The following is a 22,301-nucleotide window of genomic DNA, read 5'->3' as shown; positions in this document are numbered from 1 at the left end:
TGGTTGCAAACCAAGTTGGATGAGAGCTGAATCAAATTCAAAGGGTAGGTTCTGTGTTGACCTTCTGGCGAAATTTGGTTCCATTCTCGTCCAGTTTGGTTTGCGACCAGAATCATGGTGAGATTAGAGTTCGTGAACCGAGGCACCACTGTACATCCGTGTACCCACTCTCCTGAGATCTGTGGGTTTTGAGCTTTTCCTATCCACCGCAATAATAATAGTGTCTTGTGTGTGTTGATCGCAAACATGCCAGACACTTGACACGCATGCAAAGTAAGAACCAGAGCTCCCCTGGGTACGAAAGTGGCGCTTCCTTCATCACCCAAACGGGAGTGAGATGCACACTCTCCAGGGCTGCTGCGTTAATTGATGCAGTGCGTGTCAAGTGTCTGGCATGTTTGTGATCAACACACACAAGATACTATTATTGTGGTAGATAGGAAAAGGTAGAAACCCACAGATCTCAGGAGAGTGGGTACACGTATGTACAGTGGTGCCTTGGTTCACAAGCTCTAATCTCACCATGATTCTGGTCGCAAACCAAACTGGACGAGAATGGAACCAAATTTCGCCAGAAGGTCAACACGTAACCTACCCTTTGAATTTGATTCAGTTCTCATCCAACTTGGTTTGCAACCAGAGTCATGGAAAGAATAAAGTTTGTGAGCTGAGGTGCCACTGTACAGGGGAATGAGAGGTGCAGCATATCGCCCCCTCTCTCAGTGTTCTTGAAGTCTGTGTGTGGGGCGAGGCTTACACGAAGAAAGCACAGCCCAGCACCGGCTGCCTACACGTGGCCAATACCAGGATGCACCTTGAGGCGGCGGTGGAACTCAGGGCAGAGAGCTCTGTAGTACTGCGGGTACTCCCTCAATGGAAACGCTTATCTGCCCCTGAGATCAGGGTGAGCAGGTGGGTGGGGGAGCTGTGAGCTGGGGGGGGCTTGCAGGAGGAGCTGGTGTCTGATCTTGGTGCTACAGCAGGCCGGGGCCTTTTTTCTTTGTTTCAATATAGGCACTTTACTAGGTAACACATGCTGCAATGGTATAGTGCATGTGGGCAGGAAGTAAAGGAACAGTTGCCAGCTGCTCCTCCTACTTAATCTTCTTCCCCTTCTTCAGCCTCTGTTTCCACAGAATCCACGCCCACCTCTTCATAATCCTTCTCCAGCGCTGCCAGGTCGTCACGGGCTTTGGAGAACTCCCCTTCCTCCGTGCTTTCTCCCACGTACCAGTGCATGAAGGCCCGCTTAGCATATATGAGATCGAACTTGTGGTCCAGGCGGGCCCAGGTCTCAGCAATGGTAGTGGTGTTGCTCAGCATGCGCCCGGCCCGCTGCACCTTGGCCAGGTCTGCCCCTGGGACCACAGTGGGGGGCTGGTAGTTAATGCCCACCTTGCATCCAGTCGGGCACCAGTCCACAAACTGGGTGGTGCACTTGGTCTTGATGGTGGTGATGGCGGCTTTGACGTCTTTTGGAACCCCGTCTCCCCTGTACAACATGCAGCAGGCCATGCACTTGCCATGGCGAGGATCACACTTGACCATCTGATTGGCTGGCTCAAGCAGGCATTGGTGATCTCAGCCACTGACAGCTGTTCGTGGTAGACCTTCTCAGCAGAGAAGACGGGGCGTAGGTGGCCAGGTGGAAGTGGATGTGGGGGTACGGCACCAGGTTGGTCTGGAACTCCGTCAAGTCAGCAGAGAATGTGCATATAGCAACAGGACGAGGCAGGGCAGCTGCGCCTTCTAGCTCTTATTTATTTTCTTGTAAGACTCAGGCGCCAACATCCATGGTCCTCATGAAGGGCCCACGTGAGGGCTGTTTCAGCTGCAGAACCGGAAATCTCAGGTCCAAGGTCAGGTCCTAGGTCAGGATCAGGGCGTGGCTGCTCACGGCCGAGAAGCAGCGATGAACACAGGCATCCGCGGGCTGTGTCAATGCCCGCAGGTTTTCCTGGTACTCAGGTGACTTTGCTCATTTCTTTTTCATTAAATATCTTGAACTCATCACATTTTCTCTTACAGTGAGTGCCTCAGTACCTTGGGGGAAAGACCTCTGGGAAACCAGCTGAACTTGACTGTCTTTTATCTTGTTTGAAGCCACTCCGTCTTCAGGTTCTCAAATTTCAGTCTTTCCTCTCACCTCATCTTTCATCTTCCTCCCCCCTGAATCTGTGTCTTTGCCCTCTCAATTCCACCCCGGTGTAGCAGCCCACGAATCCCTGCCCAAGCCTTCCTCTCCTCTCTGCGACGTGGTTAATGATCTTACCACCTCCCTGTCACTGTGCTATTTATTTCTTGCCGGTCACCATCCCTGGGTAGTGCCCACTGTCTGCGCTCTTTGATGCCCTAATTTAAGGCTCTGATGATCAAAGGCTTTCGATTACCCACTGTTCGACACCAGTGCATTGTGTGATCATCATTTTGCAGATGTTCCTTGCAGCACATGTTGAAGTGCTACTTTTCTATAATTGCATTTAACTGAAGACTATTTCTACTACACACCAAAAATCCAGTAAAATATTTCTTTCCTGACAACTGTTAACAGTCTGTGTGCCTCTGCTGAATATGTCTACTTGTACCTTACTAAGAGCTTTTGTCCATCAATTGGATTCTTCCCCATTTACTTGTCCTTTGCTACTTTCCACAGCCATTATAGGACTGTGTCCAAATTCCTTGATTTTCACAGTGAAAAGACATCTTCCTGCATTCCTCTTTGCAGTCCTCAAGCCTGTGCTCAGACTAGCCTGTTGGCCTGAGTCCAGTCCTCTCCCTCATCGGACCTGGCTCAGGCTCATCAAGTTCCAGAGGCAACTTCGAGCGCCATCCTCTGTGTCAGCTCACCTTCCCTTCCCTCTGGTCCCCTCTTCCTCCGTCCTCCCGTCACCTCCATCACAGTTCACACAGATCACCACTCACTGTGTGCGTGGGCTTCTTCACACCCTCCCTGGGCTCTCCGCTGCTCCTCCCTGCAGAGTGGTGGCCATTGTCACCGTCAAGCAAAGCCAGCTCTGGTGGTGGCTTCCACTCGGCACCGTGAAGGCGTGACTGCCCAATGAAGCAATGCCACGCTTCCCTGAGGGAGCCTTCCTCCCCAATCTGAAGTCCTGTGCTCTACTGAAAAGCACCGATGGTGCAGGCTCTGGGACGAGGGTCTTCCAGCGCAGAGCCTGGGCTTGGCTGACACGACTGGTATTACCTGGCCACCCAACTCTCCGCCCGGGTGCACTGTAGGCTGCTGTGGCTGAGGTGGACAGCACGGGGCTCCTAGACAAAGGCACATTACCAGCATGCTACGGCGACTGAGGAGAGACTTGCTTTGCATTAACTGATCTAAAATTTTAATGTGAAAATGATGCAAAGTCTGACATTATTATATGGCAACATAGCTTCAGTTCTCCTTGTAGCCATGATAGATGATGAATAAAAGCGCTTAATATTAGTTTTTAGGTAATAGTGAAGCAGGGAGATATTCACCTGGTTATGTGAGACTCCAGTCAAATTTGATGAGCTACCAACATGTCTAGGAAAAAAAAATGAAAGTCTTTAACTAGAAAATGAATGCCTGAACACCATGAGAAGTGAAGTATTAAACACAGACACTCACCAGAATAGACAGTCTTGAGAAGCAGTGTTACTTCTGAAAAAAAGAAAGAAAGGAAACCTGACCTCTCCAGCGAGTAGGAGAGTAAGTTGGTACTCTTTAGGGTGATAAAAATCCCCCGTAATTTTGCCTGCATGGTGACTCCGTACTTCACAGATCAGTGAGGTAATGCTCTCTTCCCCAATTACTGGTAAGACCTTGGTAACCATTCTAAATGAGAGGACACCAGAGGCCCCAGGGTCCATAACAAAAACAGAGGACAATATTCAAAAGAAATTTAAAACCACAAACATACTGTTACAATGACCAGTTTCATATAAGGTGAGATAAAAATATGGCAAATTTCTGAATTAAATTAATTCTTTTATACCAAAAGACACATGGCCATCCTCAAAGCATTCCCTCACCCCTAAGTAAGTCCCAACATCCTTGCTGCTTTCTGTAGCAATTCTGGAAGTCTTCTTTCAGGAGTTTCTTTAGTTGTGCTGTTATGGTTGTCTTGATGTCCTGAATCCATTCAAAACATTCACCTTCCACGGTCATTTTGACTTTGAGGAAGAGCCAGAAATCTCACCTTGCCAGATGCAATGAGCAAGGCAGATGAGGATCTACTGTGATGTTTTCGTGAGCCTGCCTTGTTGTTGGACACACTTAGGGATGGCACTCACGTACTGTTTATCACATCTCGTAAAGACACTCGGGAAAGAGGACTTCCAGAACTGCTTCAGAAAGCGGCAGGAACAATGGCCACTAACGTGTGTCTGAAGTGTGGGGAAGATTTTGAAAAAAGAGGATTAATGGCAATATTTCCTTGACTTTAATGAAGTTGTTTTTGAAATGTAAACATTGACTATATATTTTGATCACAGCCTGTGCATCTCCAAGGCATGTGTGATTCAAGTTTTTATTACATAATATAGGAGAAATAGTGACAAAGATGAGCAGAAAATTTCAGCTGTGAAAAATTGATGCCTGTTTGTGTTTGGTGCAAGCCTCTCAGGCTTCCTCAGTGTTGGGACCCTGGGAACGTGGGTGAGCAAAGACCTTCCCAAGCACTCTTTTCTAGTATTTAATGCTTTGCTATGATATGGGCCATGCTTAGCTAAAAAGCAAAGTGAACAATAAATTATTCAGTTTTAGGTCTGACCTATATGAAGCTTGGAAGTCTTCACCACAGAAAAAGCTGAGCAGACTGAAAATCAACAATGATTCTTGGATCTGCCATAGACTTGAGGTCACAGGCAGAGCCCTGCCCTGAAATTGGAGACAGGTGATAACAGGGAGCTTCAGTTCCCTGGAGCCAAGATCAGGGCAGGGAAACTTCAGTGTAATTAATGTATCTCTGGATACTCACTGTGGACAAGCTTGAGAGTCGCCTTTTGTAGAAGGACCCTGCTTTACTTCCAGGAGTTTTATCTCAAAGATCCCTGCCAGGTTCTTACAGTGAGGGACAGAGAGAAATACTTCCAAGGCTCCAGGGAGAAGTGAGTGGGGCCACTTTGAAGTATAACATGATACTCTTCTGTTGGCACAACCTTCTCTCAAAGGAAACTGCAGCCCACTTGCCATACACATGACTCCATGTCCTTGGATTTATCCAACCGTGTACTGAGCACCGAGGAGTGTGATTTATGCAGGGGTTCTGAAGCCAGGACACAGGGGATGCGTGTATACTGCTGAACCTAACCAGCTGGGCTTTACAGGAACTCAGCTGACCTGGGGAAAAGGGAACAACTAGCTCCAGCTCACTGTGAGTGGGGAAGAAAATTGCAGCCAGTTCTGCAGTTGAAGACAGCAGGAAAATACGGTTGTGCTTCTGGCAAAAAGAGGGAAAATGTAGCCATTTAAAATACACTACATATGTTCTGTTCTCTCTCACAGAAGCCTGCTCCTTTTCTGTGTATCTTGTCCAGTTCTTTGTTCAGGACACCAAGAGCCTAGAAAGAAGCCCCCCGGACTCTGGGTCTGGTAACTGCAATTCACTGGCATGAACCTGACCACGTCAGTCTTACCAGTGCCTGGACCAGTGCGGAGAGAGCAATGGGCCGCGCTGGGCCCCTCTGGCCTTCCTGTGTCACCTAAGAAGTAGTGGCGGTGCGAGGGAGACTGAGCACCTGTGGCAGCCACCACCCAGCGATGAAGCCCTGCTTCATCTGATGACAACATGACCCTCATTACCCAAAGCTCATACGAGCGTTTGCCAAGACAGACCACATTCTAGACCAGAAAATTCACCCTGACAAATTCAAAGGATTGGAAATCACCCAAAATATACTGCCAAGTCACAATGGGATGAGCTGTAAATAAATAATGGAAAGATAAGAAGGAAATCCTCCAACACTCGACTGTTAAAGAATACATTCTGAAATACAGATGTGTTTAATAAGTTAAAAAAATATACTCTGAAATAAGTAAAAATGAAAACATACATGATCGAGATTTGGGGATGCAGGGAAAGCAGTGCTTGGAGGAGGATGTGTAGTGTTGAGTATACGTGTTGAGCAAACTTCTGCCTCAAAAAATTAGTAAAAGAAGAGCAAATTAAACCCAAAACATACAAAGAAAAAAGAAAAAGTAAACATAAAGAGCAGAAATCAATAAAGTTGAAAATACGAACTCAGGAGAAAATCAATGAAATGAAAAACTGGTTCTTAGAAAAGATTAGTAATTCATCTGAATCCTTAAGGAGCAGAATCAAACAGACGATGTCAAGGGAAGCACATGCCAATGGCTTTGGTGAGGTCTTTTCCCCTGGAGAGCCAGGCTTTCCTCTGGAGAATTTTCTGGTTTTATTTCAGTGTTATGCTTCCCTGGCTGTGTTAGCCAGCTTTCTGTCTCTGTGACGAAATCCACCTCAAGGAGGAAAGATGTACTTTGGCTCACGTTTCCCAAGGCACCAGTCCATGGTCCATGACCTCTCACTGTAGACCTGGGTGAGGAAATTAATCAAATGCTGGGTGAGCAGCATTTGGTGGAGCAGAGAGCAAAGAGAGAGGCAGAAGAAGGGCTAGGGAAAAGATCTACACTTCCAGAACACGCCCGCTGTTACTGCTTCCTCCATAGGCCCTGCCTCCCTGAGGTCCCACCACCTCCGGATCACGCCATCCAGTCACCTTCCAGAGCTCTGCCTCTGCACTCTGCTGAGGACTAAGTCTTCCACACCTGAGCTTTTAGGAGACCTTCCAGATTCTAGGCTACACATGCCCTGGAGCAGACAGGAGCATCTTCCTTAACTGCTCCTTGTGAAAACATGGTTGGCCTTCAGGAAATAAAAACAACTAAAAGGCAGCCCTCTCCTTAAGATTGTGGCTCACAAGAGCCTCCATCTCCTGCTAGTCCACATCAGCCCCTTGGAGTCTCACAAGTTTCCATCTTAGTATCCCTGGAAGTTTGTCACATCCTCATGTAGATATTTATTCAAGTGAGTTGAAAGCATTTGTCTGCAAGGAACATGCGCATGAATGCTGGCTGTGGCTTTATTAGTAAATGTCCAGGACTGGAGGAAATCAACCTTATCTTAGTAGGCAAGTGAATAAACAAGCTGGTGCCTCTGCAAAGTGAAAGATGACTCACCAAGGGAAGACAATGGATTGCCAAACCAAACAGACATGGGTGACTCTCAAGTGCCTGTTTCTCACAGAAGCCCATCTGCAAAGGCTGCATGCTGTACGGCCCCAGCTCTGTGCACGCAGTCTGGAGACAGGCAAAATTAGAAGTTGCTTGGGGTTCAGGGGTGGAGGGCTAAAGAGGTGTGCACGGAGGAGCTGGAAGGCAGGGAAACCACTCTGGGGGGTGCTATCACCACAGACTCTGCGTGTGCATTTCTTAAAACCCGTACAAGAGTGAAGCCTCATGTAGACCATGAGCTTCGGTTTTGTCTTGAAGCCCTGTATCACTTTAAATGTTCTTGCTTTGGTTTGTTTATGTTTCTGATACTGGTATGCTGCTATTGTTCTGTTTCTTTTTGTTTGTGTCTCATTTACTACTCTCTTTAAAAAAAAAATGGGTCAATACTGACTCATCAAGTGGAACAAAAGTGCCACCCCAGAGGAGGACTGGATAAACCACGAGAGGCGAGAACCAGGGTAAGCGCAGAATAATGGTGACTTGTGTTGGTGACAGAGCGAGACACTGTCCGGGCGTGGATGCCTGTTGAAGCTTCACCGCACCACAGGGCTTTTGCTCACTGGTTGGGAAAGTGCACACGGCTGTCTGTAAATTGCTGTTGCTGGACTTACTCTGAGGATGTTGAACAGTAATGAGGATTTTTATTACATAGGGTGGTTTATTTAAAAAATGTTTTTAACTGAAGCTAAAACTCCTTCGTACAGTCTGGGCAGCTGTGGCCGGGGAGCTGGTCCTTGCAGGGTGTCAGGAAGCTTCACTCTGGACCGGGATGATGAGAACAAGGGGCTGGGATCACACAGCAGTCCTGTGCACTGTGCACGCCTGAGGCCTCGGGGTTCGATCCCCAGCACAGGAGTAACATGGACAGAGACCCTCCCTGCAGGTCCTCTTTCCCGTGCTGGGGTTGATGCAGACACCACAGGTGCAGCTGTCACTGGGGAGCAGCCCGAAGCCTGGTGGGGAGCCCCTGCCTTCTGGACAGGGAGCTCTGCGTGTCTAGTAAGTGAGGAATGAGCCCTGACTGCACTCGAGCCATTTGCATTTTGAGTTTATTTATGAACACGATGTAGCCTACATCAATAACACAAGCAACATGGACCCTCCGACTCGGGAGGTACAGCAGTGGAGAAAAGCAGGGCCTGTCAGGGGACTGGTGGCATTTTAGACCTGTGGAACTGGGAACAAATATGCAAGAAGGATATTTTTTCTGGGAATGTGGCCCTGTCACATTTGAGAAAGTTCCTGTCTCATAAGTGTTTGCGTCCCGACTTCAGAATAAACCAACTCTCACCAAGTCCTCTGCAAGGGACTGTGCTCGAGGAAGTGATTGTTCCCAGACACTGCCTCTGTCCTCTGTAATCACCTCCTCCTTTCCTTCCCTCCCCCGCCCAAGCTTCTCATCAAAGAGCCCTTGCCCTACTTCAACACTGCTAATTAATGGTGTCTCAGCATTTCCTGGGGTGGCTTAGTCTACTGCTCAAATATTCTCGTTAGTGAAATACAGTTAAACTAAGGGGATTAAAGGCCAGCGCCGGCAGTCACACAGCCAGGGGGTTGCTGGCTTGTTGCCCAATCTGAGAACTAACCCAAGACTGGGTTGGAGTGGAACCAAGATGAAAGACCTCCTGTCCCTGTGGTTGCTGAAGGCACTTTGCTTCTGAGTCACCTTGCCTGAGACTTTCCTACACGGTCCTTGGCCTGATGTTAGGAATTTAATGCCTGCCCTGACAGAGGTGCTTTGCCGTCTCTCACAGGGTTATGTGTTTAGGTAAGTAACGCTTTGTGGATGGCTTTTTGATACACTGAATAATATTTTATTTGGATAGTTAAGCAGTGCCCGGTGCATCTGCAGCACAGAGCGTGGGACTTTCCCTGTTGGTGGAACGAGTTCCTGTGGAAGGACTGACACGTTTCTGAAGCAGCCAGTGTCTTCTGCTCCTCCTCCACTGTGGTGAGTATCGCTTTGGTGGGGAGCAGTTATCCTGGCTATCAAGCTATGATTGTCAGTCCACTCTAGTATTTGTGCTGTTTCTTTGCTGAAGCACTGAAAAATTCTCCAGACAAGGTTGAGAGGCAGAGCAGTCGCTTCTCTGGTGCATGGCTCCCTGTCCAGCCTGCAAGCCCACACCGAGAGCCATCCTGAGACCCGTCCTCTTGGCCACACGGCTTGAATGGGTGGGGTTGTGTGATGACCTCTGGATGATCACACAGAGCTTAACTACTGAGGAGAAAGATTTCACAAGTGGGGAAGGTGCTCGGGAAAGGCTGGCAGGACTAATGGGAAAGCTTCGGGTCTCTAGAGTTCCCTGCAAGGGTAAAACCCCCAACTGCCCTATCAAGTGAGGCTTCACCTTGGGGCAGCGAGAAGCCTGAAGCTGCCCCATCAGCTGCCACCCTGGGATCGCACCACTCCCTGAAGACTCTAGGTTTCTCCAGGACCAATGCACCTGCCCATGAGGCCCCAGACCGAGGCCTCTGGCCTCACCCTGTCAACCCACCTCGTTAGTCTGAGTTCCGTCAAGAGCTGCGCAATGCCTGTGTGAAGGAACCTAAGATGCATCCAACAGCCAGCAGCACAGAGGCTGAGAAGGGTGTTTCCAGCTTTGGAGGTTTTGCAGCATAGCCAGGCACACCTGGCAGAGGTAGAAGCCATTGTTGACCGCGCCAGATGCCAGCATCAGCGCTGATGCGTGGGTCCCCAGAGCATGGCAGCTCTCTTCATGGAAGCTGGAAAGGGAGTCTGCTAGCACGATGAGAGGAGAACCTAACTTCATCCCAAGTGTGCCCGCAGTGCTATTGCAAGGGAGGGACTGCACAGGGCGGGAGGTGGCTGGGAAGATGTGGGCTGCACTGTTTAATTTTGTAGTTCAGGTGGGTCATGTGCTGTTCATGATACAGCAAAATAAAACTCTGTGACTTAGTTCATTGTTTGCAAACTGCCCTGTGTGTAAACAGACACAAAAGAGTTGTTTTGTTGATAAACAGATAAAAGCCATTCTCAGGATTCCTCAGAAATACCCAGGACTAGCACCTTCCTTTATCTCTCCCCTGCTGGCTTCTCAGTGATTCTAGGTAGCTTGGAGCCTGCATTCCTTGGGCCAAGCTGCTTCACAATTGAGGGAGGACCGGCAAGACCCTGGCCTCCTTTTTTGAGGATGACTCCTTCTCGGAGAAGTGTTTCCAGTTCCAGGCTGGTGCCCCTGCTGCTGGCCCTGCACCCTCTGTGCCGTAGCAGATGCCCCATGGCTGCTCGAAATCTCCTCCAAAGGAAGGAGCTGAGAAAAGCAGAATTAACTTTCAGGACTATGGTCAGCCCGGGAAGAGGAAGAATGGGCTGGGCCGCGGCGATATTAACCCGGTCTTCTAGTTTAAAAAGTGTTTCAGAAAACTGGAGTCTCACCGGTTCTTGGGTATGGATGAGCTGCGACACCCTTCACTTCCTTCTTTAAAGAGGCAACTTTTGCTTCTTTGTGAACAAAATTGTCCTCTCCCTCTCCTTGAGATGTGCAGGTGTCTGCGTGTTTGCTGTACAGAGAAAAGGACAAAGCCGCCCATTCCTAGAGACAGAGCCTTCTGCTGCTCTGGGTGGGGAAAACGCTTCATCTCCCTCAGTTCTCACAGAGGCTCCCCATTTCTGTCGCGGCGGGGCGACTGCCTGTAGTCACGTGTGACGCCTACGGAAGCGGGGCGACTGCCTGCAGTCACGTGTGACACTTGCCTAGCACACTGTCCACACAGGTTTGCCCTGGACACACGTTCTCCGACTCAGAAGGAAAGAAGCCGAGGCAGGAAGCATGAGCTGCACAGGCCGAACTGTGGTGGGGAAGGGAGGAAAGTGGGGAGCGCATGGTGGAGAAGGCCCAGGGCCCAGGAGAGGGCAGCGTGCGTCTCCCAGGGCGGCAGCCGGGCTGCGGTACGGGGTTTCCCCAGGGCCTGGGCACAGGGCTAACGGTGGCTCCTTTCCTGCAAAGCTGGCTGGAGAGTGGGCGTCGAGTTATGACTCGAGCTGCCTTCCTTCTCTGTGCCCACCCTGCAGGCGCCTGGCCTCACCCGGGCAGGGGCCGTGGTGGGCACTCAGGGACTCGGGCAGGGACAGGAGCCCAGGCCACCGCTCTGAGCAGCCGCTGGCGGCAGAGGCCTGAGTGCACTTGACTTTGTGCCCACGGTGGCCTCTGTCTCATCAAGTCCATGTCGTGAATGAGGCTGCTGTCCTGCTGTGCGCTTGGCACTGCACCTGCCGATGTCCTTACCGTGCCCCCAGCCTGGCCAGACAGGGCACAGGTTCTGACGTCAGTCCCAGCACTTATACCAGACGGGGCTTTGCTACTCCCTGATTAACTGCTGTCCTAGCCCCGCACAGCACACCCGGCTCTCACTGTGACTGGAGGGTGGGCCGGGGCTCAGGATGGGGCCGGCTGAGGCGCGGGCACAGCAAGTGCGACCAGGCCCCTCGGAGGCCGTGCTGGGCTCCGGGGCTCTTCCTCTGTCACAGTCTTCTTTCCTCCCCAGCAAGCTTCCTGTCTCCTCCCTGCTCCGCAAGGACACGGTGCTGAGAGCAGAGTCCACACAGTGCTGAGCCAGCCCCAGAGCCTGCGCCCGCCCCGCCTCGACTGGATTTAGGTGCTTTTCCCTCAGGAGTGGAAGAGGCGAAGTGTCTTCCACGGGGTCATGGACCAACACCCTCCATCACGAAGGGCCTGATCTGTATTTTATAGGATTCTTTGCTGCAGAAGGCTGAGGTTACCTTGTGTTATTTCCTTCTCTCCTGGAAAAATCACCCTGTAGCATGGTCTATAAAGCAGATAAGAAGGAAATACTTCTCTGCCTTTTCGTTATATGAAACTGTATTTTGTCCTCAGCTTGGAAGGACAATTTCCTGAATATAAAGAATTACTGCTTATAAAGTTTTTATTTTCTTCCAGTACTTTGGGTAGGTCATCTTGATGTGTCCTGGTCTCCATTTGTTCTTTCTGATGAAAAACTAGCTGCTAACCCTATAATTATCTTGAATAAGAGATTTTTGAAAATGCCATATATCACAATTTTTAAAAAATGAGTGGCCCAGAGACCTCGGAATGACCAAAATAAAAGAGCAGACCTGTGCCTGCGGCATGGCAGGCAGAGAACAGTCTGGAACGGTCACCGTTGGCTGTGGGACAAAGCCAGCTGGTGGCCCCTTATTTTGGCTTCACTTCTCACTTATCTCGCAAGTTCTTCCTGGGTGTGTTGACTTGATTGTTATATGAGAGATTCTCAGTCAGCCGGGAGCCAGAGTCCGGGAGCATTGCCTCTCTGCGGAGCTCAGCAGATCAGACCCATGGGGTGCGGGAATACATTCCATTTCCCCGACTACAATTCTTCAGAGAAACATGGCACTCCCTGTGGGGAGGAAGCAAACTCTCAAGACAGAATATACGCAGAATAGAGTCTGCGTATCTGACTGGAGGAGCCCTGTTTCCTAACACATGAGATGAGGTGGTGATCCATGCAGTAGCAGGACCTGTGAAGGCTAAACGGGGTATGGCAGGCCGTACTACAGAGAGCCGCTGTGCACACAGCAGGGGAGAGTCTCAAAAATAACATATTACAGAGATGCTTCTAGTACGCTGTAACATTATGGAACTTGGAAGAAATCAATATAGAAATAGCTGAGTCCACCAAAACTTTTTATTTCAAGACTAAGATTTACAAAAAAAGTCACTGAGTTTGAAGATAAGAATGTACCTTCAAAATGTTCCTAGTATGATTAAAAGCCTACACGAGACTGGAATTAGAACAGACATTCATGGGATGGAATCAGAATACTTCTAGGAAGCAGCACTATCCTAGAAGAGCAGAAGTCTGAGGTTGACTATTCTGAATGGTGTAAAACAGTCCTTTCCTGCTTCCTGCTCCTACCTAAGCCCTGTTATTAAGGTCAATGGGAAAACTACAACAACCTAATCCAAGCAGGAGGAAAATGGTCCAGAACCTTCAAGAATGGAAATATGGTCACATAGCCAGTTAAAGAAGTAAGACCAGCTCAAGTGTTTGCTGAAGGCCAATAGAATAGAGAACAGATTGTAGAAAAAGATAGTTATAAATATCAGCTATGACCAAGTCACCAGTTACAGAAATTAGGATTGAAATTGTCCCAAGCATTTATTTCATACTTTGTAAATATTGTTATGCATATATACAGATATAGTAAGCAGATATCTTTCTTTCTTTGCATTCTTATACTATGTAATATAACACAGATTTACTTAATTTTGCCACTTAAGTATTACTAAATCTATATTATAATATTTAATTCCTAGAATGGCAAGGGAAGGTGAAGTATAACTCTGCCTTCTATCCTGGGGAGGGAGTAAGTGCATTTCCATCTGCATACAGGATAGTTATATCATGCTAGGCAGGGTTACGAACTTACTATTATTTTGAAGGTCAAATGTGGTTTAAGGAGATGTGTCTGGTTGTCAAGTTCACAAGGGGGTATTGTGAGCACTAGTCATGATATGTCAACTTGACTGGATTAGGGACAGCTACGAGATTAGTACAACACATTTCTGGGGTGTCTGTGAGTGTTTCCAGAGATTACTGGCATGTGGGCAAGCAAACCCAGGGGCGGGATGGTGGAATGACAAAGGAAGAAAGAAGAAGTCTTGGTGATGTGAAGACTGCATTCTGCTCAAGCAGGTGTGTCTTCACTGCTCTCTCCTGTGACCACTAGACTCCAGCTTCTTTAGCTCCCTACAGATGTACCCCAACAGCTCTCCAGGGAGCCTCTGCATCACCGACCCCATGTCCTGCAGCTTCCAGCTTCTGGGGTGAGAAGCAGCTGGACCCGCCTGCTGTCCAGCCTGCAGACGGGAATCACATGCACATGGTTCCCATTAATTCTGGTCCCCTGAGAACCCAGCCAATGAAACATCTTGTGTTCATGGATTGAGATACTTATTCTGGGGAAAATGCTCGGTCTACAGATTAAATGCGAGCTCTATAAACATCTCCATGGCATTTTTCACACCTAAAGAAAAAAATCTTAAAATTCACATAGGTGCACGGAACACATCAAGTAACATACAGTACTGAGGAAAACCAAAGCTGAAGGTACTGTACTTCCTGATTCGGAGGCCTCAAAGCCAGTGTGGGTCTGGCACACTCAGCCAGACGCACAGACTAAAGAAACAGAATAGCAAGCCTAGAAATAAGCACAAACAAACATGACTAACAGAACTTGACAAGCATGCCAGGAAAGCGTAATGAAAGCGACAGCCTCTTCAACCGAGAGGGTTAGGAAAACTAGATACCATGTGCAGAAAGACGAGGCCCAAACTCTTTCCTACACCACACACAAAACCAACTCAGAATAGACTGAAGATTTAAACATGAGCTTTGCAACTGTAAACACCTGTGAGAAGCCTTGGGAAAACACTTCATATCGCTGGCCTTGGCAGTGTGTCTGTGGAAATGGCACCCACGGCCCCGGTGACAGAAGTGAAATAACACCCATGGAACCCTATCAAACTACAAAGTTTCTGCATAGCGGGGAAACACTCAACAGAGTGCAGATGTGATGAACAAAATTAGAGAAAACGTTTGCAAAGTGTTAACATTAAAAATGCACAAGGATCTCACGCATCTCAATAGCGAGACAAGTAACAACCAGTTAAAATGTGGGAAAGGTCTGAATAAATGTTGTCTGAAGAAGACACGCAGTGGCCCACAGGTAGATGCAAAGGTGTTCAATGTTACTGATCATGGAGACGCGAATCCACACTACAAGGAAATAATGAAATACCGCCTCACATCTGTTAGAGGGGCTCCAGGCAGAGAACGGGAGCGTGTGTTGGTGACACTGAGGAGAGCTGGTAACACGGTGAGTTGGAATGTAAATCAGGACAGTCATGGAAAATACGATGGAAGCTCCTAAATGCTTAAAAATAGAATCAACAGGTGACCCAGTGATACCCCTTCTGGTGTGCATCCAAAGGAACTGAAATCTGTAACTTGAAGAGACATCTGCACCCCTGTGTTCTCTGAAGCACTCGTTATTCCCCATAGCCAAGGTGTAGAAACAGCCTAAAGTTCACTGGCAGGCAAGTGAAGAGACTGGTGTACACATACCGCGGAAGAGTTGTCTTCATAAGGGGGAAGCCCTGATGCTTGCCCCAAGATGGGCGAGCCCGCAGGACACTTTGCTGAATGAAGTGAGTCTGGCATACAGGCCAGCTCCCGCATGACGCCTCAGGGAAGGCATCATAGAGTTAGAGCGCGTCTGCCGCGCGCCGGGGTAGTGGGCGGAGGGAGTCGCTCTTCAGTGCAGGTGAGCTCTCCGCTCTCCAAGAGGGAAGCTCTCTAGAGCTGGCTGCACGGCACACTGCCGTGGTCAGCACTGCTGTGTGCTGCACTTACGGTTTGTTAGGAGGACAGAGTTTATGAAAGGTGTTCTTATCATGACAAATTGCAACTAAAACTGGGGTGATGACTTCAGGTCTTGGAATGGGGTGTGAAGTACGCCCAGGGCTCTGCAGGTATCTTGGAGGAAGAATGTCTACGTGCCTCAGGGAGCCCTGCAACCCAGCCTGAAGACGCCCGAATGAATGTGGCTCCATTTTACACTCTATTTGTGTTTCTGTATAACTGCTGCTTCTTTATCAGTTTCCAGGAGGGTAGCTAGTCTCATTTAATTTTATTTTAATAAAAATTTTATTTTAATAAAACAACTTACCAGAATTTGCACTATTTTTGCAGCTCTTCCTGATTAAAGCCACTAATATTTCTACATCTCTGACATAAATAATGCTTTTTCAGGGAAGTGAGTCTGTCAGGAAGCTTTTCTCTTTGTATTACTGTTAAACCTAGGGTTTTGTCACTGAGCTACATCACCAACCCTTTTTAAAATCTTTTTTATTTACTTATTTTTTATTTTTGAGACAAGGTCTTGCCAAGTCACTAAGTTGCCCAGGTTGGGCTCGAACTTGTGATCCTTCTGCCTCAGCCTCCCAGGGTTCTGGAATCCATGTCTTCATACTACTGTTGAGATCCAGTCTTGTTCAGTCTGTGGATTTGATTTTGACTCAGTCTAGGATAGCCCTGGGAAACCATGGGCTTATCAGTTGATTAGTAAGTGTAAGACCTGCTAAAAGACCAAGGTAGAAACTTAGGGTGAAATACATATTTTTCTTTCTCATATATGTGTATAAAACTTCATTAAATGTAAGCAAAATTACTTTAATAAGCAATATTTTATCTATAAAGAAACTTAAAGCTTAGTCTATAGACAAATACATAGTTAACAAAGATGGCATTCTGCCAACACAAATATTCTTTTTGAATTAAAAAAAGCTTACAAAAAAGCATACAGTGTTTGTGGTGATTTGCATCATTGTAATTAGGATACAGCTTGTGACTTCTCCGCTTTCAGTTGCGTGAGCGTCTATGATGAATAATTCTAATTAATTGTTAAATTTTGTTGTTGCATAGTTTTTTAGAATAGATTTTAATTGGTTTTAAATTGGAAAAAGAACATTTTGATGTTCAGTGATGGAAACTGTCAAAATAGAAGTAATAAAGGGTGAACTTCATTTGCACTTGTATGGATTTCATGATTACTCTGCTAATTTGTAAATAGTTTTTCTTCTAATTCACTTTTTGATTACTTTATTCACTGTAGTATTCGTATTAGCAATGGTTATGGTTGGAAATAAGCCCCCAGACTCAATTTATTAGTGCAGATAATAAAGTACTTAGACAAAAATCTCAACAAGGCATTTTACTTCTGCATGAGGGCTCACATATGAGGTAGCAGGCATGCAAGACAAAGGAGGGCTACCCCTTTTATCCCTAATGCAGGAGAACCAGGTGACATTCGGAGTCTCCGGCTTATAGTCTACCGTGGCTGGCTAAAGTGAGTGGCTCAGGGTGGGGGTGGGCTGCTGAGTAAGTTAGAGAGAGGGTGCGGGGTTTGGAATGAAGTCCTGGGTTCTTATTTCAGGAGCCAACTGTGTTCTAGGAAAAGTAGAGTCACCATTTCTAAGCTCAGGATATTAACAAAACTAGGGTGCTGGGCAGTAAGGAGAGGGCCGGGTCATTTAAACCCAGCACGGAGTTGGTCTGACTGGAAAGCAAAGCCTATTTCTCACGATTCTCCCCTTTCATGTCCCACACTCTTTTCTTCAGACTTTGTGAGCAGCAGTTGACTCTGTTGTGCGGTTTCACCAGGAGCACGTTAGCTGGACAAGGTGGGCTCATCTCTGCCTGCCGCTCGGACTGTAGTTTTGTATCAGGAGCGTGGGGAAGGGGCCCTCTCAGGTGTGTCTGAGTTTGTTTGCCAGGCTGTGTGGATGGGCCAGAAAGTTGAGTGGTACGGTTTGAACTAGAAGTCCCTTCTGTCTGAGGGAACAAAGGGTGAAAGGCAAGCCAAGCACATGATCTCTTCACTAGGTAGGAAAACATAAATTTCAAAGCACATAGGACCAACACACTGGCGCTAGAATGAAAGCAGCTGGGGAAGAGTTCATATCCAGATACTGTCTTTAAGGGATTGGAACAGCAGTGATCGGCTGGCTCTCAGACCTGTTTACAGTGTAACCAGAAACTGGCAACAGGAGTCAGTGACGGGGGCCCTTTGTGATGTTTTACCTGTATTATCATTACTTTAGTATCTCTGAGGTTATGCCTTTTTTGCTGGCTGTCCAAGACCAAGTTAAAGTGAGCCCAGTATTAATTAAAATTAACATTTTTGGGGCTGGGGGTTTAGCTCAGCGGCAAAAGTGCCTGCCTGGCAAGCGCAAGGTCGTGAGTTCGGTTCCCGGTACCGGAGAAAAAAAACCATAAAAAAAAAAAATAAAATTAACATTTTTGCCAAATCTCTAGGTCAGCTAAGGCTTTTTAGGAGTTATTTGTGGGACAATGGGTACAGCCTCCCAGCTCCTCTGTCAGTGCTGGCTGGCAGGGTAGATCACAGTCTTGCTTGACTATGTAGCTTCCTGTGGAAACAGAAGACCTTTTTCCTTTGTTGCCCTCCTTTTTGGTACACTGAGTGACTCCTGTCCTCTGGGTCCAACCTTCTCCTTGTTCTGGAGGTTGGGTGACTTTGAAAGTTGTAGGATCCTGTAGACAGGTTCCCTTGTGTTCTGAGTTCTAGTTGACCTTGTTGGTCTTGGAGGATCAGGGCCAAAATATTGGCTGTCCAGTTACCTTTTTAGCTTTGATCTCCAATCCAAAGCAATCTTGAACACCCAGGATATCAGTAATCTTTTCTAGACATCAAGTACCTTGAAACATAGAATGATCATGGAACTGTTATTTTTACCAATTATGGTTGTCTTAGGAGTTGAATCCCTGGAGGATATTAACAGATAACTGTTATAAAGTTTTATAGAGAAAACTTGAGATTAAGGACAACAAAAGAGACCATCATAACAATCATGATGACATTATTATATTAGAACCATTAGGTTTTGTTATTACTTTTGAAACATTTAAACTTTTATCTTAGTATAAAATAACATTTAGTCAGTTATCTTTATCTAGTTACATGATCTTAAATGACACACAGAAACTTTTACCTAATTTGTTATCTTTTAACCACTTTTTGTTACCAGAGCAATATTTAAGTAGGATTTACTTTACAGATTATTAAAATCTAATCTCTAATTATTGTAGTGACATTATCTGGACTGTATAAGGTGTAGGCACATTATCAAAACACAATTATATAACAATCACATAAACATAGACCTGAAAAAGTCCCTCATCATGAATTTGGAAGTATGACAAGATAGTTTTTCCAGTCCTGCATCTTAAAAGACCTCTATACACTTAAGAAAACACAAATGTATTTAATATTCCATGAGGTTAGTAATAATTAGTATCACTGCTATATAGAAATTTTAAAACCTTATTGCTTTAAATATATAGAGTTTAACCTTGTATTTATAGCCAACTTTAGTATATTTTGATCATTTATTTAATAGCTACTGTGGTGTGGCACCATAAGACCCTGGGAAAACTAGATAAACTGCCCATAAGTGGGGCTGCCCATCAGTGGAGAAACTAGACCAATTTTGGTCTAGGCAGCTTATTTTTTTAATCACAGACAGGAGTTTTTGTTCAACAGTTTCCCAAGTTTAAGGGGTTTTCACTTATTTACTTTAACAATTGTTTTAGATGACTCATCATGATAGTTTACATTTTATATATATAAAATTTTTGACCAAGGAAAAACTCTTAAGTTATTGTACACAGAAAATAATAGTCATTGGGTTTATAAAACTGATTTTGGACATTATCTTTATTATCAAATAACCTCGATAGAAAAATGTATCAAATAACCTGGATAGAAAAATGTCACTGATCTTTAAAATATCTTGTTTTCATCAACTGATTTAAATTAGTCTACTGTTAAGCTATGTGGAGCATATAGAAACATACACAGTTTTAATCACATGTAATCTTTATGTTCTCAAACTTTAAGGCTTCCATTTGTGAGTCCTATGGGAGGAGTTAGCAGAAAAAGTTGGAAGGGTGAGGAAAGAACTTTGGGATTTTGTCTCTTTAAGTTTTTAAAAAATTTTACTTTGGAGAAAGAAGTCAGCTTTTAAATTAACTGTAGATCACATGTCAAGGACAGCAGAGGTCACGTGGTGGGAGGCACTAGGCTCCTCTCCCCTTTACATTTTTGTAACCAACAAAAAAGTCAAAAGTGTCTGAGTTGTCCCCTTCCCATGTTTATCCCAGCTTTTGATTTAAAATTACTGTTTTATGATTTTGCTATGTTTTGCCTTTGGGTCAGACAGAGAGGAGTGCTGGGACCCGGGAAGGAGGGACTGGTGAGAGTTACTTTTCAGCAACAAGGAGGTTTTAGAAGGAAGGGCCTGGGCTCCGGGACACCGACAGGCAGACATACACATTCTTTTGGTGAACTATGTCCTCCACCAGCTTTTCCTCAGCATACTTCAACTTTCCAGTTCTGTCATTATCTCTTTATCTTTCTAGTAGGGCAAAACTTTTATCATACAACATCTCGTATCAAAAGTCTATCTATTATACTTGTAGCCTTCTTTATATATTTTTCTCCATTCTGTCACTGTAAACATTGTATAAAAAACTTGGCTATGGACTCTTCTCTCCTTTTTTTCCTTCTTTCTGTGTCTCAGATAGCTACATTTAAAAATTTGACTGGCTGCCAACAAACTTTCAAGTAACCTTGAATTAGTACTCTTATCACCAGCAGAAAGCAGAGAGAAAAGCAAGTTAACTCCAATTAGAGCATGAGAATTTACAAAGCACAGGAAATGTTTTAAGCATTTTAATTAAACAAAAACACCAATTTAAATTGGAGGACAACAGTGAAATTATCAGTTAGCTAAGATTTGCAATTTGATTCCTCCCCAACCAGGAGAACTTTCCCTCAAGGGAAAGAAGGATGGAGCCCCTTTAGTCTTTAGGGAAATGGAAGATTCTGAACATCTTTTCAGTACCTTTTAATTTTCTTTTGAATCAAGGATAAAGTCTGTCTTTTTTTCTCTTGTGCTGTTGCAACTGCCATGCCAGGCACTGGGACCTTCTCTCCTGGTGCCAGCTCTTGTAGGGGCAGAGGCATCGGTCTTGGGTGCTGAGGATTACAGGTTGGGGTGGGGACCCCAGAGGGTCTCATGTGGAGGAGGGGAATGGGGGTGAACCCTCTTGTTTCTTACTAAGTACCTGAGGTTTTTAGGGGAAAGAGGACAGTCGGTTCTTGTTGCCAACACAGGGCATAATCTATCTCACCCTGAGACCTTCGTCTTTATTATTAACAAATTCAATAAGCAATCAACATACTCAGTCCTTGTCTGATCTAAATTTTGTCCAGAAGACAGATGGGGTGAAGATAGGGCTTTGAAGCCAAATGACACAATATTTTATCCGAGGGTTCTTCCTTCCTTCCTTCCTTCCTTCCTTCCTTCCTTCCTTCCTTCCTTCCTTCCTTCCTTCCTCTCTCTTTCTCATCCATGTGCTGTCACTCTAAGTTCATAATATCAGTCTGAAGGGACTTCCAGGGGAGCCCTTAGATTCCCTCACTGTCTTGACTGGGAGGCACATTATTTTGCATTCTGTTTGCCCCAAAGCCCGAGCTTACTCTCCAGCATGTGCTGAGATATTTTGCCCTCTGTTGCCTTCAGTTTCACCTGAAATCACTAGTCTCACTGGAGACCCTTCCGACCTGAGGTTACCCTGGGACAGGGACAGAGTAACCCCAACAACCAAAGGAGTACTCAGTCTCCCCAAGACTTTTCTTACCTTGGCTCATGGACGAAGCTGCCTGGTCTCCCCTGTCTCTTGCCTCTGGACCACTTTCAGCATTGTCATGAGACCTTTGCTGAGTCCAGACATCTTGTATGTTGGTCCTTGTCCTGGGGGCCACCGCAAAAAGGCTGTGGTTTGCATCTCCTGCTAGTGGGAGTTCCTGCATCTCAGAGACCTTTGGGCCCCATATTGGGAACCAAAATTGTTGGAAATAAATCCCCAGGCTCAATTTGTCAGTGCCACAAAATAAAGCATTTAGACAACAAGGATTCTTGACAAGGCATTTATAGAAGGTGCAAGCATGAAGTAGCATGTGTGCAGGACATAGGAGCATTGCTTCTTTTATCCCTAACAGCAGAGAAGTAGCTGACCTTTAAATTCATTGGCTGAATTCAAAGGCTTACAATCTATCGTGGTTAACTCGAGTGACGCAGGGGCAGGGGTTAGGGTGTTGCTGAGTAAGGTGGAGAGAGGACGTGATGGGGTTTGGAACAAGAAGTCCTTGGTTCTCACCTTGGGAACCACCGGTGATCTGGGGTTTGGACAAGGGGTGAATGGCCAGGTCCTTTATACCCAAAATAGAGTTGCTTTGGCCCTGTGCTTTGACAGAAGAGACAAAGCCTATTTCTCACATTATGGCAGGCTAAATTGCTAGCTTACTTTGCATTTTTATTGCATCTTTAACAATGGATTTTCTACCATTTTTAATGTTTTTCAGAGTAATAAAAGCATGGCACAGCTAACCATATTCTATAAAGACTGTTTTAGTTCAGAGTATTTTATATTATCTACT

At 46.1% G+C, this 22,301-nt stretch overlaps 1 long non-coding RNA gene and 1 pseudogene across 1 annotated transcript; both read right to left on the bottom strand.

Moving 5' to 3' along the window:
• Positions 1 to 1,083: 1,083 nt before the first annotated feature.
• On the bottom strand, positions 1,084 to 10,008 carry LOC102004694 (annotated as a pseudogene).
• Positions 10,009 to 16,173: 6,165 nt separating this feature from the next.
• On the bottom strand, positions 16,174 to 21,806 carry LOC102006121. The gene is made up of 3 exons (XR_263505.1): positions 21,503 to 21,806; positions 18,419 to 18,495; positions 16,174 to 16,358 (listed from the first exon to the last, which is right to left on the bottom strand). It is a non-coding gene; the product is annotated as an uncharacterized LOC102006121 (long non-coding RNA).
• Between the last annotated feature and the right edge of the window lie 495 nt (positions 21,807 to 22,301).

The sequence above is a fragment of the Chinchilla lanigera genome, unplaced genomic scaffold, assembly GCF_000276665.1.
Source record: "Chinchilla lanigera isolate Chin_1 unplaced genomic scaffold, ChiLan1.0 scaffold00069, whole genome shotgun sequence".
Lineage (NCBI taxonomy): Eukaryota > Metazoa > Chordata > Mammalia > Rodentia > Chinchillidae > Chinchilla > Chinchilla lanigera.
The sequence above is the reverse complement of the archived record's forward strand: the minus strand, read 5'-3'. Positions and strand labels throughout refer to the sequence as shown.